Consider the following 23101-nt stretch of genomic DNA (forward strand, 5'->3'; position numbering starts at 1 on the left):
GCTGTCAACTCAACTGACATTATGAAAAATACATCCCATTGCATGAGCCACATCAGTTAGCATCATTTGAATTAACATTCTACACTACTATCCAGCATCAGTTGATAGAACATTCCAAAATACCATGGAAATGATTGGATCACAATACCAGGCAGCCATAGATGTGATAAAGAGGTCAATGGAACGCAGACCGTGGTGAATAGAATGACGCTGGATTGGCGCACGTTCAACAAATCTGATCTAACAAAGTGGATATTATTGATGTATTGTAACAGGCCCACCATGTGATTACTAAAGTCCAATTTGGATATATTGGCTGTTTTTGCTGAATAACATGTAGAAGTTGGCCTTTTTTCAAGTTTAGATGAAGTGACTACTACATGCTAACTCCCGATCTATAAACTGGTAGCATAGCTAGCGTACAGAAATAGGTGATGGTAGTCAAAGTCGTGTTTAACTGTAATGCAGTTGATTGGTGACGATGACATTAACATTTTGGGGTTGACATCCATACCAACATATTACTCCAATTTTTACCTCAACATAGTGTGAAATACACATATAAACAACAGGCTAAATGTAGGATCATTTTGATGGACGGCAATGAGGAGATTCTGGATCTATCCCCCACGCATTTCCTCTTTATCTCTTTACTGCATCTATTGCGAGTTTACCCATGAGTTTACCATTCAAATTGCCAGGGTTAGAGGTTCCAAGACTGTTCTATTCATTATATTTATATGGTAGAGAGTGTGGCAGTGAGTGGTGCACACACACACACTGATAAATGGAATGAAGCGAGCAAGGTGACCCTGATTCGGTCCGAGTGAAAAGATCCTCCTCTCTCCTTTGCTTTTGGCCTCGTGAAATTTAATTAAGCCCTTTTAACAACTTGTGAACGCATCCCTCTATGTGACCCTGAGACTAGCAGCAAGCAGGAACACACACACACTGGTAGGATATGATGTATTCAGTCTCAGGTTTTCGTGGGGCGGAATGGGGTGATCCTTCCAGCTCAAAACTAAAAGCGGTACGGTCCTGTGTGGCGTCCCAGTAAAATAAATAGTGGGGGTACGCCGTACCGGTAAAATAAATAGTTGGGGTACACCGTACCGGTAATTTAAAGAGTGGGGGCATGCAGTACCGGTAAAATAAATAGTGAGGGTACGCCGTACTGGTAAAATAAATAGTGAGGGTACGCCGTACCGGTAAAACAAATAGTGGATGTACACTGTTATGGTAAAATAAATAGTGAGGGTACACTGTAACGGTAAAATAAATAGTGGGGGTAAACCGTACCGGTAATTTAAAGAGTGGGGGCATGCAGTTACGGCAAAATAAATAGTGAGGGTACGCCGTACTGGTACAATAAATAGTGAGGGTACACCGTGACGGTAAAATAAATAGTGAGGGTACACCGTAACGGTAAAATAAATTGTGAGGGTACACCGTACCAGTAAAATAAATTGTGAGGGTACACTGTAATGGTAAAATAAATTGTGAGGGTACACTGTACTGGTAAAACATGATCCTATTACATTAATGACAAAAAAATGTCAAGAAAACTGAGAATAATCTACTACCCTACAACACACCTAAGAATAAACAACTACCCTACAACACACCTGAGAATAATCTACTACCCTACAACACACCTGAGAATAATCTTCAACACTACAGCACACCTGAGAATAATCTACTACCCTACAACACACCTGAGAATAATCGTCTACCCTACAACACACCTGAGAATAATCTACTACTCTACAACACACCTGAGAATAATCTACTACACTACAACACACCTGAGAATAATCTTCTACCCTACAACACACCTGAGAGTAATCTACTACCCTACAGAACACCTGAGAATAATATACTACCCTACAGAACATCTGAGAATAATCTACTACCCTACAACACACCTGAGAATAATATACTACTCTACAACACACCTGAGAATAATCTACTACCCTACAACACACCTGAGAATAATATTCTACCCTACAACACACCTGAGAATAATCTACTACCCTACAGAACATCTGAGAATAATCTACTAAATTACAGCACACCTGAGAATAATCTACTACCCTACAACACACCTAAGAATAATATACTACCCTACAACACACCTGAGAGTAATCTACTACCCTACAACACACCTGAGAATAATCTACTACTCTACAACACACCTGAGAATAATATACTACCCTACAACACACGTGAGAATAATCTACTACCCTACAGAACACCTGAGAATAATCTACTACCCTACAGAACACCTGAGAATAATCTACTACACTACAGCACACCTGAGAATAATCTACTACCCTACAACACACCTGAGAATAATCTACTACTCTACAACACATCTGAGAATAATCTACTACCCTACAGAACACATGAGAATATTCTACTACCCTACAGCACACCTGAGAATAATATACTACACTTCAGCATACCTGAGAATAATCTACTACCCTACAATACAACTGAGTAAAATCTACTACCCTACAGCACACCTGAGAATAATCTACTACTCTACAACACACCTGAGAATAATCTACTACCCTACAACACACCTGAGAATAAACTACTACCCTACAGAACACCTGAGAATAATCTACTACCCTACAGAACATCTGAGAATAATCTACTTCACTACAGCACACCTGAGAATAATCTACTACCCTACAACACACCTGAGAATAATCTACTACTCTACAACACTCCTGAGAATAATCTACTACCCTACAGAACACCTGAGAATATTCTACTACCCTACAGCACACCTGAGAATAATCTACTACACTTCAGCATACCTGAGAATAATATTCTACCCTACAACACACCTGAGAATAATCTACTACCCTACAGAACATCTGATAATAATCTACTAAATTACAGCACACCTGAGAATAATCTACTACCCTACAACACACCTAAGAATAATCTACTACCCTACAACACACCTGAGAGTAATCTACTACTCTACAACACACCTGAGAATAATCTACTACTCTACAATACACCTGAGAATAATCTACTACCCTACAACACACGTGAGAATAATCTACTACACTACAGAACACCTGAGAATAATCTACTACCCTACAGAACACCTGAGAATAATCTACTACACTACAGCACACCTGAGAATAATCTACTACCTTACAACACACCTGAGAATAATCTACTACTCTACAACACATCTGAGAATAATCTACTACCCTACAACACACCTGAGAATAAACTACTACCCTACAGAACACCTGAGAATAATCTACTACCCTACAGAACATCTGAGAATAATCTACTTCACTACAGCACACCTGAGAATAATCTACTACCCTACAACACACCTGAGAATAATCTACTACTCTACAACACTCCTGAGAATAATCTACTACCCTACAGAACACCTGAGAATATTCTACTACCCTACAGCACACCTGAGAATAATCTACTACACTTCAGCATACCTGAGAATAATATTCTACCCTACAACACACCTGAGAATATTCTACTACCCTACAGAACATCTGATAATAATCTACTAAATTACAGCACACCTGAGAATAATCAACTACCCTACAACACACCTAAGAATAATCTACTACCCTACAACACACCTGAGAGTAATCTACTACTCTACAACACACCTGAGAATAATCTACTACTCTACAATACACCTGAGAATAATCTACTACCCTAAAACACACGTGAGAATAATCTACTACACTACAGAACACCTGAGAATAATCTACTACCCTACAGAACACCTGAGAATAATCAACTACACTACAGCACTTCTGAGAATAATCTACTACCTTACAACACACCTGAGAATAATCTACTACTCTACAACACATCTGAGAATAATCTACTACCCTACAGAACACCTGAGAATATTCTACTACCCTACAGCACACCTGAGAATAATATACTACACTTCAGCATACCTGAGAATAATCTACTACCCTACAATACAACTGAGTATAATCTACTACCCTACAGCACACCTGAGAATAATCTACTACTCTACAACACACCTGAGAATAATCTACTACCCTACAGAACACCTGAGAATAATCTACTACCCTACAGAACATCTGAGAATAATCTACTTCACTACAGCACACCTGAGAATAATCTACTACCCTACAACACACCTGAGAATAATCTACTACTCTACAACACTCCTGAGAATAATCTACTACCCTACAGAACACCTGAGAATATTCTACTACCCTACAGCACACCTGAGAATAATCTACTACACTTCAGCATACCTGAGAATAATATTCTACCCTACAACACCCTTAAGAATAATCTACTACCCTACAGAACACCTGAGAATAATCTACTAAACTACAGAACATCTGAGAATAATCTACTAAATTACAGCACACCTGAGAATAATCTACTACCCTACAACACACCTGAGAATAATCTACTACCCTACAACACACCTGAGAATAATCTACTACCCTACAACACACGTGAGAATAATCTACTACCCTACAGAAAACCTGAGAATAATCTACTACCCTACAGAACATCTGAGAATAATCTACTACACTAGAGCACACCTGAGAATAATCTACTACCCTATAACACACCTGAGAATAATCTACTACTCTACAACACATCTGAGAATAATCTACTACCCTACAGAACACCTGAGAATATTCTACTACCCTACAGCACACCTGAGAATAATATACTACACTTCAGCATACCTGAGAATAATCTACTACCCTACAATACAACTGAGTATAATCTACTACCCTACAGCACACCTGAGAATAATCTACTACTCTACAACACACCTGAGAATAATCTACTACCCTACAACATACCTGAGAATAATATACTACCCTACAGAACACCTGAGAATAATCTACTACCCTACAGAACATCTGAGAATAATCTACTTCACTACAGCACACCTGAGAATAATCTACTACCCTACAACACACCTGAGAATAATCTACTACTCTACAACACTCCTGAGAATAATCTACTACCCTACAGAACACCTGAGAATATTATACTACCTTACAGCACACCTGAGAATAATCTACTACACTTCAGCATACCTGAGAATAATATTCTACCCTACAACACACCTAAGAATAATCTACTACCCTACAGAACACCTGAGAATAATCTACTAAACTACAGAACATCTGAGAATAATTTACTAAATTACAGCACACCTGAGAATAATCTACTACCCTACAACACACCTGAGAATAATCTACTACCCTACAACACACCTGAGAATAATCTACTACCCTACAACACACGTGAGAATAATCTACTACCCTACAGAAAACCTGAGAATAATCTACTACCCTACAGAACATCTGAGAATAATCTACTACACTAGAGCACACCTGAGAATAATCTACTACTCTACTACACACCTGAGAATAATCTACTACCCTACAACACACCTGAGAATAATCTACTACCCTACATAACACCTGAGAATAATCTACTACCCTACAGAACACCTGAGAATAATCTACTACCCTACAGAACATCTGAGAATAATCTACTTCACTACAGCACACCTGAGAATAATCTACTACCCTACAACACACCTGAGAATAATCTACTACTCTACAACACTCCTGAGAATAATCTACTACCCTACAGAACACCTGAGAATATTCTACTACCCTACAGAACATCTGAGAATAATCTACTTCACTACAGCACACCTGAGAATAATCTACTACCCTACAACACACCTGAGAATAATCTACTACTCTACAACACTCCTGAGAATAATCTACTACCCTACAGAACACCTGAGAATATTCTACTACCCTACAGCACACCTGAGAATAATCTACTACACTTCAGCATACCTGAGAATAATATTCTACCCTACAACACCCTTAAGAATAATCTACTACCCTACAGATCACCTGAGAATAATCTACTAAACTACAGAACATCTGAGAATAATCTACTAAATTACAGCACACCTGAGAATAATCTACTACCCTACAACACACCTGAGAATAATCTACTACCCTACAACACACCTGAGAATAATCTACTACCCTACAACACACGTGAGAATAATCTACTACCCTACAGAAAACCTGGAGAATAATCTACTACCCTACAGAACATCTGAGAATAATCTACTACACTAGAGCACACCTGAGAATAATCTACTACCCTATAACACACCTGAGAATAATCTACTACTCTACAACACATCTGAGAATAATCTACTACCCTACAGAACACCTGAGAATATTCTACTACCCTACAGCACACCTGAGAATAATATACTACACTTCAGCATACCTGAGAATAATCTACTACCCTACAATACAACTGAGTATAATCTACTACCCTACAGCACACCTGAGAATAATCTACTACTCTACAACACACCTGAGAATAATCTACTACCCTACAACATACCTGAGAATAATATACTACCCTACAGAACACCTGAGAATAATCTACTACCCTACAGAACATCTGAGAATAATGTACTTCACTACAGCACACCTGAGAATAATCTACTACCCTACAACACACCTGAGAATAATCTACTACTCTACAACACTCCTGAGAATAATCTACTACCCTACAGAACACCTGAGAATATTGTACTACCTTACAGCACACCTGAGAATAATCTACTACACTTCAGCATACCTGAGAATAATATTCTACCCTACAACACACCTAAGAATAATCTACTACCCTACAGAACACCTGAGAATAATCTACTAAACTACAGAACATCTGAGAATAATTTACTAAATTACAGCACACCTGAGAATAATCTACTACCCTACAACACACCTGAGAATAATCTACTACCCTACAACACACCTGAGAATAATCTACAACCCTACAACACACGTGAGAATAATCTACTACCCTACAGAAAACCTGAGAATAATCTACTACCCTACAGAACATCTGAAAATAATCTACTACACTAGAGCACACCTGAGAATAATCTACTACTCTACTACACACCTGAGAATAATCTACTACCCTACAACACACCTGAGAATAATCTACTACCCTACATAACACCTGAGAATAATCTACTACCCTACAGAACATCTGAGAATAATCTACTACACTACAGCACACCTGAGAATAATCTACTACCCTTCAACACACCTGAGAATAATCTACTACTCTACAACACACCTGAGAATATTCTACTACCCTACAGCACACCTGAGAATAATATACTACACTTCAGCATACCTGAAAATAATCTACTACCCAACAATACAACTGAGTATAATCTACTACCCTACAGCACACCTGAGAATTATCTACTACCCTACAATACACCGGAGAATAATCTACTACCCTACAATACACCTGATAATAATCTACTACCCTACAGAACACATGAGAATAGTCTACTACACTACAGCACACCTGAGAATAATCTACTACCCTACAGAACACCTGAGAATAATCTACTACCCTACAATACACCTGAGAATAATCTACTACCCTACAGAACATCTGAGAATAATCTACTACACTAGAGCACACCTGAGAATAATCTACTACCCTACAACACACCTGAGAATAATCTACTACTCTACAACACATCTGAGAATAATCTACTACCCTACAGAACACCTGAGAATATTCTACTACCCTACAGCACACCTGAGAATAATATACTACCCTACAGAACATCTGAGAATAATCTACTTCACTACAGCACACCTGAGAATAATCTACTACCCTACAACACACCTGAGAATAATCTACTACTCTACAACACTCCTGAGAATAATCTACTACCCTACAGAACACCTGAGGAATATTCTACTACCTTACAGCACACCTGAGAATAATCTACTACACTTCAGCATACCTGAGAATAATATTCTACCCTACAACACACCTAAGAATAATCTACTACCCTACAGAACACCTGAGAATAATCTACTAAACTACAGAACATCTGAGAATAATTTACTAAATTACAGCACACCTGAGAATAATCTACTACCCTACAACACACCTGAGAATAATCTACTAACCTACAACACACCTGAGAATAATCTACTACCCTACAACACACGTGAGAATAATCTACTACCCTACAGAAAACCTGAGAATAATCTACTACCCTACAGAACATCTGAGAATAATCTACTACACTAGAGCACACCTGAGAATAATCTACTACTCTACTACACACCTGAGAATAATCTACTACCCTACAACACACCTGAGAATAATCTACTACCCTACATAACACCTGAGAATAATCTACTACCCTACAGAACATCTGAGAATAATCTACTACACTACAGCACACCTGAGAATAATCTACTACCCTTCAACACACCTGAGAATAATATACTACCCTACAACACACCTGAGAATAATCTACTACCCTACAACACACGTGAGAATAATCTACTACCCTACAGAAAACCTGAGAATAATCTACTACCCTACAGAACATCTGAGAATAATCTACTACACTAGAGCACACCTGAGAATAATCTACTACCCTATAACACACCTGAGAATAATCTACTACTCTACAACACATCTGAGAATAATCTACTACCCTACAGAACACCTGAGAATATTCTACTACCCTACAGCACACCTGAGAATAATATACTACACTTCCGCATACCTGAGAATAATCTACTACCCTACAATACAACTGAGTATAATCTACTACCCTACAGCACACCTGAGAATAATCTACTACTCTACAACACACCTGAGAATAATCTACTACCCTACAGAACATCTGAGAATAATCTACTACACTAGAGCACACCTGAGAATAATCTACTACTCTACTACACACCTGAGAATAATCTACTACCCTACAACACACCTGAGAATAATCTACTACCCTACATAACACCTGAGAATAATCTACTACCCTACAGAACATCTGAGAATAATCTACTACACTACAGCACACCTGAGAATAATCTACTACCCTTCAACACACCTGAGAATAATCTACTACTCTACAACACACCTGAGAATATTCTACTACCCTACAGAAAACCTGAGAATAATCTACTACCCTACAGAACATCTGAGAATAATCTACTACACTAGAGCACACCTGAGAATAATCTACTACTCTACTACACACCTGAGAATAATCTACTACCCTACAACACACCTGAGAATAATCTACTACCCTACATAACACCTGAGAATAATCTACTACCCTACAGAACATCTGAGAATAATCTACTACACTACAGCACACCTGAGAATAATCTACTACCCTTCAACACACCTGAGAATAATCTACTACTCTACAACACACCTGAGAATATTCTACTACCCTACAGCACACCTGAGAATAATATACTACACTTCAGCATACCTGAAAATAATCTACTACCCAACAATACAACTGAGTATAATCTACTACCCTACAGCACACCTGAGAATTATCTACTACCCTACAATACACCGGAGAATAATCTACTACACTAGAGAACACCTGAGAATAATCTACTACCCTACAATACACCTGATAATAATCTACTACCCTACAGAACACATGAGAATAGTCTACTACACTACAGCACACCTGAGAATAATCTACTACCCTACAGAACACCTGAGAATAATCTACTACCCTACAATACACCTGAGAATAATCTACTACCCTACAGAACATCTGAGAATAATCTACTACACTAGAGCACACCTGAGAATAATCTACTACCCTACAACACACCTGAGAATAATCTACTACTCTACAACACATCTGAGAATAATCTACTACCCTACAGAACACCTGAGAATATTCTACTACCCTACAGCACACCTGAGAATAATATACTACCCTACAGAACATCTGAGAATAATCTACTTCACTACAGCACACCTGAGAATAATCTACTACCCTACAACACACCTGAGAATAATCTACTACTCTACAACACTCCTGAGAATAATATACTACCCTACAGAACACCTGAGAATATTCTACTACCTTACAGCACACCTGAGAATAATCTACTACACTTCAGCATACCTGAGAATAATATTCTACCCTACAACACACCTAAGAATAATCTACTACCCTACAGAACACCTGAGAATAATCTACTAAACTACAGAACATCTGAGAATAATTTACTAAATTACAGCACACCTGAGAATAATCTACTACCCTACAACACACCTGAGAATAATCTACTAACCTACAACACACCTGAGAATAATCTACTACCCTACAACACACGTGAGAATAATCTACTACCCTACAGAAAACCTGAGAATAATCTACTACCCTACAGAACATCTGAGAATAATCTACTACACTAGAGCACACCTGAGAATAATCTACTACTCTACTACACACCTGAGAATAATCTACTACCCTACAACACACCTGAGAATAATCTACTACCCTACATAACACCTGAGAATAATCTACTACCCTACAGAACATCTGAGAATAATCTACTACACTACAGCACACCTGAGAATAATCTACTACCCTTCAACACACCTGAGAATAATCTACTACCCTACAACACACCTGAGAATAATCTACTACCCTACAACACACGTGAGAATAATCTACTACCCTACAGAAAACCTGAGAATAATCTACTACCCTACAGAACATCTGAGAATAATCTACTACACTAGAGCACACCTGAGAATAATCTACTACCCTATAACACACCTGAGAATAATCTACTACTCTACAACACATCTGAGAATAATCTACTACCCTACAGAACACCTGAGAATATTCTACTACCCTACAGCACACCTGAGAATAATATACTACACTTCCGCATACCTGAGAATAATCTACTACCCTACAATACAACTGAGTATAATCTACTACCCTACAGCACACCTGAGAATAATCTACTACTCTACAACACACCTGAGAATAATCTACTACCCTACAACATACCTGAGAATAATATACTACCCTACAGAACACCTGAGAATAATCTACTACCCTACAGAACATCTGAGAATAATCTACTTCACTACAGCACACCTGAGAATAATCTACTACCCTACAACACACCTGAGAATAATCTACTACTCTACAACACTCCTGAGAATAATCTACTACCCTACAGAACACCTGAGAATATTCTACTACCTTACAGCACACCTGAGAATAATCTACTACACTTCAGCATACCTGAGAATAATATTCTACCCTACAACACACCTAAGAATAATCTACTACCCTAGAGAACACCTGAGAATAATATACTAAACTACAGAACATCTGAGAATAATTTACTAAATTACAGCACACCTGAGAATAATCTACTACTCTACAACACACCTGAGAATAATCTACTACCCTACAACACACCTGAGAATAATCTACTACCCTACAACACACGTGAGAATAATCTACTACCCTACAGAAAACCTGAGAATAATCTACTACCCTACAGAACATCTGAGAATAATCTACTACACTAGAGCACACCTGAGAATAATCTACTACTCTACTACACACCTGAGAATAATGTACTAACCTACAACACACCTGAGAATAATCTACTACCCTACAGAACACCTGAGAATAATCTACTACCCTACAGAACATCTGAGAATAATCTACTTCACTACAGCACACCTGAGAATAATCTACTACCCTACAACACACCTGAGAATAATCTACTACTCTACAACACACCTGAGAATAATCTACTACCCTACAACACACCTGAGAATAATCTACTACCCTACAGAAAACCTGAGAATAATCTACTACCCTACAGAACATCTGAGAATAATCTACTTCACTACAGCACACCTGATAATAATCTACTACCCTACAACACACCTGAGAATAATCTACTACTCTACAACACTCCTGAGAATAATCTACTACCCTACAGAACACCTGAGAATATTCTACTACCCTACAGCACACCTGAGAATAATCTACTACACTTCAGCATACCTGAGAATAATATTCTACCCTACAACACCCTTAAGAATAATCTACTACCCTACAGAACACCTGAGAATAATCTACTAAACTACAGAACATCTGAGAATAATCTACTAAATTACAGCACACCTGAGAATAATCTACTACCCTACAACACACCTGAGAATAATCTACTACCCTACAACACACCTGAGAATAATCTACTACCCTACAACACACGTGAGAATAATCTACTACCCTACAGAAAACCTGAGAATAATCAACTACCCTACAGAACATCTGAGAATAATCTACTACACTAGAGCACACCTGAGAATAATCTACTACCCTATAACACACCTGAGAATAATCTACTACTCTACAACACATCTGAGAATAATCTACTACCCTACAGAACACCTGAGAATATTCTATTACCCTACAGCACACCTGAGAATAATATACTACACTTCAGCATACCTGAGAATAATCTACTACCCTACAATACAACTGAGTATAATCTACTACCCTACAGCACACCTGAGAATAATCTACTACTCTACAACACACCTGAGAATAATCTACATCCTACAACATACCTGAGAATAATATACTACCCTACAGAACACCTGAGAATAATCTACTACCCTACAGCACACCTGAGAATAATCTACTACCCTACAACACACCTGAGAATAATCTACTACTCTACAACACTCCTGAGAATAATCTACTACCCTACAGAACACCTGAGAATATTCTACTACCTTGCAGCACACCTGAGAATAATCTACTACACTTCAGCATACCTGAGAATAATATTCTACCCTACAACACACCTAAGAATAATCTACTACCCTACAGAACACCTGAGAATAATCTACTAAACTACAGAACATCTGAGAATAATTTACTAAATTACAGCACACCTGAGAATAATCTACTACCCTACAACACACCTGAGAATAATCTACTACCCTACAACACACCTGAGAATAATCTACTACCCTACAACACACGTGAGAATAATCTACTACCCTACAGAAAACCTGAGAATAATCTACTACCCTACAGAACATCTGAGAATAATCTACTACACTAGAGCACACCTGAGAATAATCTACTACTCTACTACACACCTGAGAATAATCTACTACCCTACAACACACCTGAGAATAATCTACTACCCTACAGAACACCTGAGAATAATCTACTACCCTACAGAACATCTGAGAATAATCTACTTCACTACAGCACACCTGAGAATAATCTACTACCCTACAACACACCTGAGAATAATCTACTACTCTACAACACACCTGAGAATAATCTACTACCCTACAACACACCTGAGAATAATCTACTACCCTACAGAACACATGAGAATAATCTACTACCCTACAGAACATCTGAGAATAATCTACTACACTAGAGCACACCTGAGAATAATCTACTACTCTACTACACACCTGAGAATAATCTACTACCCTACAACACACCTGAGAATAATCTACTACCCTACAGAACACCTGAGAATAATCTACTACCCTACAGAACATCTGAGAATAATCTACTTCACTACAGCACACCTGAGAATAATCTACTACCCTACAACACACCTGAGAATAATCTACTACTCTACAACACACCTGAGAATAATCTACACCCTACAACATACCTGAGAATAATATACTACCCTACAGAACACCTGAGAATAATCTACTACCCTACAGAACATCTGAGAATAATCTACTTCACTACAGCACACCTGAGAATAATCTACTACCCTACAACACACCTGAGAATAATCTACTACTCTACAACACTCCTGAGAATAATCTACTACCCTACAGAACACCTGAGAATATTCTACTACCTTGCAGCACACCTGAGAATAATCTACTACACTTCAGCATACCTGAGAATAATATTCTACCCTACAACACACCTAAGAATAATCTACTACCCTACAGAACACCTGAGAATAATCTACTAAACTACAGAACATCTGAGAATAATTTACTAAATTACAGCACACCTGAGAATAATCTACTACCCTACAACACACCTGAGAATAATCTACTACCCTACAACACACCTGAGAATAATCTACTACCCTACAACACACGTGAGAATAATCTACTACCCTACAGAAAACCTGAGAATAATCTACTACCCTACAGAACATCTGAGAATAATCTACTACACTAGAGCACACCTGAGAATAATCTACTACTCTACTACACACCTGAGAATAATCTACTACCCTACAACACACCTGAGAATAATCTACTACCCTACAGAACACCTGAGAATAATCTACTACCCTACAGAACATCTGAGAATAATCTACTTCACTACAGCACACCTGAGAATAATCTACTACCCTACAACACACCTGAGAATAATCTACTACTCTACAACACACCTGAGAATAATCTACTACCCTACAACACACCTGAGAATAATCTACTACCCTACAGAACACATGAGAATAATCTACTACCCTACAGAACATCTGAGAATAATCTACTTCACTACAGCACACCTGAGAATAATCTACTACCCTACAACACACCTGAGAATAATCTACTACTCTACAACACTCCTGAGAATAATCTACTACCCTACAGAACACCTGAGAATATTCTACTACCCTACAGCACACCTGAAAATAATCTACTACACTTCAGCACACCTGAGAATAATATTCTACCCTACAACACCCTTAAGAATAATCTACTACCCTACAGAACACCTGAGAATAATCTACTAAACTACAGAACATCTGAGAATAATCTACTAAATTACAGCACACCTGAGAATAATCTACTACCCTACAACACACCTGAGAATAATCTACTACCCTACAACACACCTGAGAATAATCTACTACCCTACAACACACGTGAGAATAATCTACTACCCTACAGAAAACCTGAGAATAATCAACTACCCTACAGAACATCTGAGAATAATCTACTACACTAGAGCACACCTGAGAATAATCTACTACCCTATAACACACCTGAGAATAATCTACTACTCTACAACACATCTGAGAATAATCTACTACCCTACAGAACACCTGAGAATATTCTATTACCCTACAGCACACCTGAGAATAATATACTACACTTCAGCATACCTGAGAATAATCTACTACCCTACAATACAACTGAGTATAATCTACTACCCTACAGCACACCTGAGAATAATCTACTACTCTACAACACACCTGAGAATAATCTACTACCCTACAACATACCTGAGAATAATGTACTACCCTACAGAACACCTGAGAATAATCTACTACCCTACAGAACATCTGAGAATAATGTACTTCACTACAGCACACCTGAGAATAATCTACTACCCTACAACACACCTGAGAATAATCTACTACTCTACAACACTCCTGAGAATAATCTACTACCCTACAGAACACCTGAGAATATTGTACTACCTTACAGCACACCTGAGAATAATCTACTACACTTCAGCATACCTGAGAATAATATTCTACCCTACAACACACCTAAGAATAATCTACTACCCTACAGAACACCTGAGAATAATCTACTAAACTACAGAACATCTGAGAATAATTTACTAAATTACAGCACACCTGAGAATAATCTACTACCCTACAACACACCTGAGAATAATCTACTACCCTACAACACACCTGAGAATAATCTACTACCCTACAACACACGTGAGAATAATCTACTACCCTACAGAAAACCTGAGAATAATCTACTACCCTACAGAACATCTGAGAATAATCTACTACACTAGAGCACACCTGAGAATAATCTACTACTCTACTACACACCTGAGAATAATCTACTACCCTACAACACACCTGAGAATAATCTACTACCCTACATAACACCTGAGAATAATCTACTACCCTACAGAACATCTGAGAATAATCTACTACACTACAGCACACCTGAGAATAATCTACTACCCTTCAACACACCTGAGAATAATCTACTACTCTACAACACACCTGAGAATATTCTACTACCCTACAGCACACCTGAGAATAATATACTACACTTCAGCATACCTGAAAATAATCTACTACCCTACAATACAACTGAGAATAATCTACTACCCTACAGAACACATGAGAATAGTCTACTACACTAGAGCACACCTGAGAATAATCTACTACCCTACAACACACCTGAGAATAATCTACTACTCTACAACACATCTGAGAATAATCTACTACCCTATAGAACACCTGAGAATATTCTACTACCCTACAGCACACCTGAGAATAATATACTACACTTCAGCATACCTGAGGATGGGGTGATCCTTCCAGCTCAGAACTAAAAGCGGTACGGTCCTGTGTGGCGTCCCAGTAAAATAAATAGTGGGGGTACGCCGTACCGGTAAAATAAATAGTTGGGGTACACCGTACCGGTAATTTAAAGAGTGGGGGCATGCAGTACCGGTAAAATAAATAGTGAGGGTACGCCGTACTGGTAAAATAAATAGTGAGGGTACGCTGTACCGGTAAAACAAATAGTGGATGTACACCGTTATGGTAAAATAAATATTGAGGGTACACTGTAACGGTAAAATAAATAGTGGGGGTACACCGTACCTGTAATTTAAAGAGTGGGGGCATGCAGTTACGGTAAAATAAATAGTGAGGGTACGCCGTACTGGTAAAATAAATAGTGAGGGTACGCCGTACCGGTAAAACAAATAGTGGATGTACACCGTACCGGTACAATAAATAGTGAGGGTACACCGTAACGGTAAAATAAATTGTGAGGGTACACCGTACCAGTAAAATAAATTGTGAGGGTACACTGTAATGGTAAAATAAATTGTGAGGGTACACTGTACTGGTAAAACATGATCCTATTACATTAATGACAACAAAATGTCAAGAAAACTGAGAATAATCTACTACCCTACAACACACCTAAGAATAAACAACTACCCTACAACACACCTGAGAATAATCGATCTACCCTACAACACACCTGAGAATAATCTACTACCCTACAACACACCTGAGAATAATCTACTACCCTACAACACACCTGAGAATAATCTACTACCCTACAACACACCTGAGAATAATCTTCAAGACTACAGCACACTTGAGAATAATCTACTACCCTACAACACACCTGAGAATAATCGTCTACCCTACAACACACCTGAGAATAATCTATTACCCTACAACACAACTGAGAATAATCTACAACCCTACAACACACCTGAGAATAATCTACTATCCTACAACACACCTGAGAATAATCTACTACCCTACAACACACCTGAGAATAATCTACTACTCTACAACACACCTGAGAATAATCTACTACACTACAACACACCTGAGAATAATCTTCTACCCTACAACACACCTGAGAATAATCTACTACCCTACAGAACACCTGAGAATGATATACTACCCTACAGAACATCTGAGAATAATCTACTACCCTACAACACACCTGGAGAATAATATACTACTCTACAACACACCTGAGAATAATCTACTACCCTACAACACACCTGAGAATAATATTCTACCCTACAACACACCTGAGAATAATCTATTACCCTACAGAACATCTGAGAATAATCTACTAAATTACAGCACACCTGAGAATAATCTACTACCCTACAACACACCTAAGAATAATCTACTACCCTACAACACACCTGAGAGTAATCTACTACCCTACAACACACCTGAGAATAATCTACTACTCTACAACACACCTGAGAATAATCTACTACCCTACAACACACGTGATAATAATCTACTACACTACAGAACACCTGAGAATAATCTACTACCCTACAGAACACCTGAGAATAATCTACTACACTACAGCACACCTGAGAATAATCTACTACCCTACAACACACCTGAGAATAATCTACTACTCTACAACACATCTGAGAATAATCTACTACCCTACAGAACACCTGAGAATATTCTACTACCCTACAGCACACCTGAGAATAATATACTACACTTCAGCATACCTGAGAATAATCTACTACCCTACAATACAACTGAGTATAATCTACTACCCTACAGCACACCTGAGAATAATCTACTACTCTACAACACACCTGAGAATAATCTACTACCCTACAACACACCTGAGAATAATCTACTACCCTACAGAACACCTGAGAATAATCTACTACCCTACAGAACATCTGAGAATAATCTACTTCACTACAGCACACCTGAGAATAATCTACTACCCTACAACACACCTGAGAATAATCTACTACTCTACAACACTCCTGAGAATAATCTACTACCCTACAGAACACCTGAGAATATTCTACTACCCTACAACACACCTGAGAATAATCGGTCTACCCTACAACACACCTGAGAATAATCTACTACCCTACAGAACACCTGAGAATAATCTACTACCCTACAGAACATCTGAGAATAATCTACTTCACTACAGCACACCTGAGAATAATCTACTACCCTACAACACACCTAAGAATAATCTACTACCCTACAACACACCTGAGAGTAATCTACTACCCTACAACACACCTGAGAAAAATCTACTACTCTACAACACACCTGAGAATAATCTACTACCCTACAACACACCTGAGAATAATCTACTACTCTACAACACATCTGAGAATAATCTACTACCCTACAGAACACCTGAGAATATTCTACTACCCTACAGCACACCTGAGAATAATATACTACACTTCAGCATACCTGAGAATAATCTACTACCCTACAATACAACTGAGTATAATCTACTACCCTACAGCACACCTGAGAATAATCTACTACTCTACAACACACCTGAGAATAATCTACTACCCTACAACACACCTGAGAATAATCTACTACCCTACAGAACACCTGAGAATAATCTACTACCCTACAGAACATCTGAGAATAATCTACTTCACTACAGCACACCTGAGAATAATCTACTACCCTACAACACACCTGAGAATAATCTACTACTCTACAACACTCCTGAGAATAATCTACTACCCTACAGAACACCTGAGAATAATCTACTACCCTACAACACACCTGAGAATAATCTTCAACACTACAGCACACCTGAGAATAATCTACTACCCTACAACACACCTGAGAATAATCGTCTACCCTACAACACACCTGAGAATAATCTATTACCCTAAAACACAACTGAGAATAATCTACAACCCTACAACACACTTGAGAATAATCTACTATCCTACAACACACCTGAGAATAATCTACTACCCTACAACACACCTGAGAATAATCTACTACTCTACAACACACCTGAGAATAATCTACTACACTACAACACACCTGAGAATAATCTTCTACCCTACAACACACCTGAGAATAATCTACTACCCTACAGAACACCTGAGAATGATATACTACCCTACAGAACATCTGAGAATAATCTACTACCCTACAACACACCTGAGAATAATATACTACTCTACAACACACCTGAGAATAATCTACTACCCTACAACACACCTGAGAATAATATTCTACCCTACAACACACCTGAGAATAATCTACTACCCTACAGAACATCTGAGAATAATCTACTAAATTACAGCACACCTGAGAATAATCTACTACCCTACAACACACCTAAGAATAATCTACTACCCTACAACACACCTGAGAGTAATCTACTACCCTACAACACACCTGAGAATAATCTACTACTCTACAACACACCTGAGAATAATCTACTACCCTACAACACACGTGATAATAATCTACTACACTACAGAACACCTGAGAATAATCTACTACCCTACAGAACACCTGAGAATAATCTACTACACTACAGCACACCTGAGAATAATCTACTACCCTACAACACACCTGAGAATAATCTACTACTCTACAACACATCTGATAATAATCTACTACCCTACAGAACACCTGAGAATATTCTACTACCCTACAGCACACCTGAGAATAATATACTACACTTCAGCATACCTGAGAATAATCTACTACCCTACAATACAACTGAGTATAATCTACTACCCTACAGCACACCTGAGAATAATCTACTACTCTACAACACACCTGAGAATAATCTACTACCCTACAACACACCTGAGAATAATCTACTACCCTACAGAACACCTGAGAATAATCTACTACCCTACAGAACATCTGAGAATAATCTACTTCACTACAGAACACCTGAGAATAATCTACTACCCTACAACACACCTGAGAATAATCTACTACTCTACAACACTTCTGAGAATAATCTACTACCCTACAGAACACCTGAGAATATTCTACTACCCTACAGCACACCTGAGAATAATCTACTACACTTCAGCATACCTGAGAATAATATTCTACCCTACAACACACCTGAGAATAATCTACTACCCTACAGAACATCTGATAATAATCTACTAAATTACAGCACACCTGAGAATAATCTACTACCCTACAACACACCTAAGAATAATCTACTACCCTACAACACACCTGAGAGTAATCTACTACTCTACAACACACCTGAGAATAATCTACTACTCTACAATACACCTGAGAATAATCTACTACCCTACAACACACGTGAGAATAATCTACTACACTACAGAACACCTGAGAATAATCTACTACCCTACAGAACACCTGAGAATAATCTACTACACTACAGCACACCTGAGAATAATCTACTACCCTACAACACACCTGAGAATAATCTACTACTCTACAACACATCTGAGAATAATCTACTACCCTACAGAACACCTGAGAATATTCTACTACCCTACAGCACACCTGAGAATAATATACTACACTTCATCATACCTGAGAATAATCTACTACCCTACAATACAACAGAGTATAATCTACTACCCTACAGCACACCTGAGAATAATCTACTACTCTACAACACACCTGAGAATAATCTACTACCCTACAACACACCTGAGAATAATCTACTACCCTACAGAACACCTGAGAATAATCTACTACCCTACAGAAAATCTGAGAATAATCTACTTCACTACAGCACACCTGAGAATAATCTACTACCCTACAACACACCTGATAATAATTTACTATTCTACAACACTCCTGAGAATAATCTACTACCCTACAGAACACCTGAGAATATTCTACTACCCTACAGCACACCTGAGAATAATCTACTACACTTCAGCATACCTGAGAATAATATTCTACCCTACAACACCCTTAAGAATAATCTACTACCCTACAGAACACCTGAGAATAATCTACTAAACTACAGAACATCTGAGAATAATCTACTAAATTACAGCACACCTGAGAATAATCTACTACCCTACAACACACCTGAGAATAATCTACTACCCTACAACACACCTGAGAATAATCTACTACCCTACAACACACGTGAGAATAATCTACTACCCTACAGAAAACCTGAGAATAATATACTACCCTACAGAACATCTGAGAATAATCTACTACACTAGAGCACACCTGAGAATAATCTACTACCCTATAACACACCTGAGAATAATCTACTACTCTACAACACATCTGAGAATAATCTACTACCCTACAGAACACCTGAGAATATTCTACTACCCTACAGCACACCTGAGAATAATATACTACACTTCAGCATACCTGAGAATAATCTACTACCCTACAATACAACTGAGTATAATCTACTACCCTACAGCACACCTGAGAATAATCTACTACTCTACAACACACTTGAGAATAATCTACTACCCTACAACACACCTGAGAATAATCTACTACCCTACAGAACACCTGAGAATAATCTACTACCCTACAGAACATCTGAGAATAATCTACTTCACTACAGCACACCTGAGAATAATCTACTACCCTACAACACACCCGAGAATAATCTACTACTCTACAACACTCCTGAGAATAATCTACTACCCTACAGAACACCTGAGAATATTCTACTACCCTACAGCACACCTGAGAATAATCTACTACACTTCAGCATACCTGAGAATAATATTCTACCCTACAACACACCTGAGAATAATCTACTACCCTACAGAACATCTGATAATAATCTACTAAATTACAGCACACCTGAGAATAATCTACTACCCTACAACACACCTAAGAATAATTTACTACCCTACAACACACCTGAGAGTAATCTACTACTCTACAACACACCTGAGAATAATCTACTACTCTACAATACACCTGAGAATAATCTACTACCCTACAACACACGTGAGAATAATCTACTACACTACAGAACACCTGAGAATAATCTACTACCCTACAGAACACCTGAGAATAATCTACTACACAACAGCACACCTGAGAATAATCTACTACCCTACAACACACCTGAGAATAATCTACTACTCTACAACACATCTGAGAATAATCTACTACCCTACAGAACACCTGAGAATATTCTACTACCCTACAGCACACCTGAGAATAATATACTACACTTCAGCATACCTGAGAATAATCTACTACCCTACAATACAACTGAGTATAATCTACTACCCTACAGCACACCTGAGAATAATCTACTACTCTACAACACACCTGAGAATAATCTACTACCCTACAACACACCTGAGAATAATCTACTACCCTACAGAACACCTGAGAATAATCTACTACCCTACAGAACATCTGAGAATAATCTACTTCACTACAGCACACCTGAGAATAATCTACTACCCTAAAACACACCTGAGAATAATCTACTACCCTACAACACACCTGAGAATAATCTACTACCCTACAACACACTTGAGAATAATCTACTACCCTACAGAAAACCTGAGAATAATCTACTACCCTACAGAACATCTGAGAATAATCTACTACACTAGAGCACACCTGAGAATAATCTACTACCCTATAACACACCTGAGAATAATCTACTACTCTACAACACATCTGAGAATAATCTACTACCCTACAGAACACCTGAGAATATTCTACTACCCTACAGCATACCTGAGAATAATCTACTACCCTACAATACAACTGAGTATAATCTACTACCCTACAGCACACCTGAGAATAATCTACTACTCTACAACACACCTGAGAATAATCTACTACCCTACAACACACCTGAGAATAATCTACTA

Source organism: Coregonus clupeaformis, chromosome 7 (assembly GCF_020615455.1).
Source record: "Coregonus clupeaformis isolate EN_2021a chromosome 7, ASM2061545v1, whole genome shotgun sequence".
NCBI classification, from domain to species: Eukaryota; Metazoa; Chordata; class Actinopteri; order Salmoniformes; family Salmonidae; genus Coregonus; species Coregonus clupeaformis.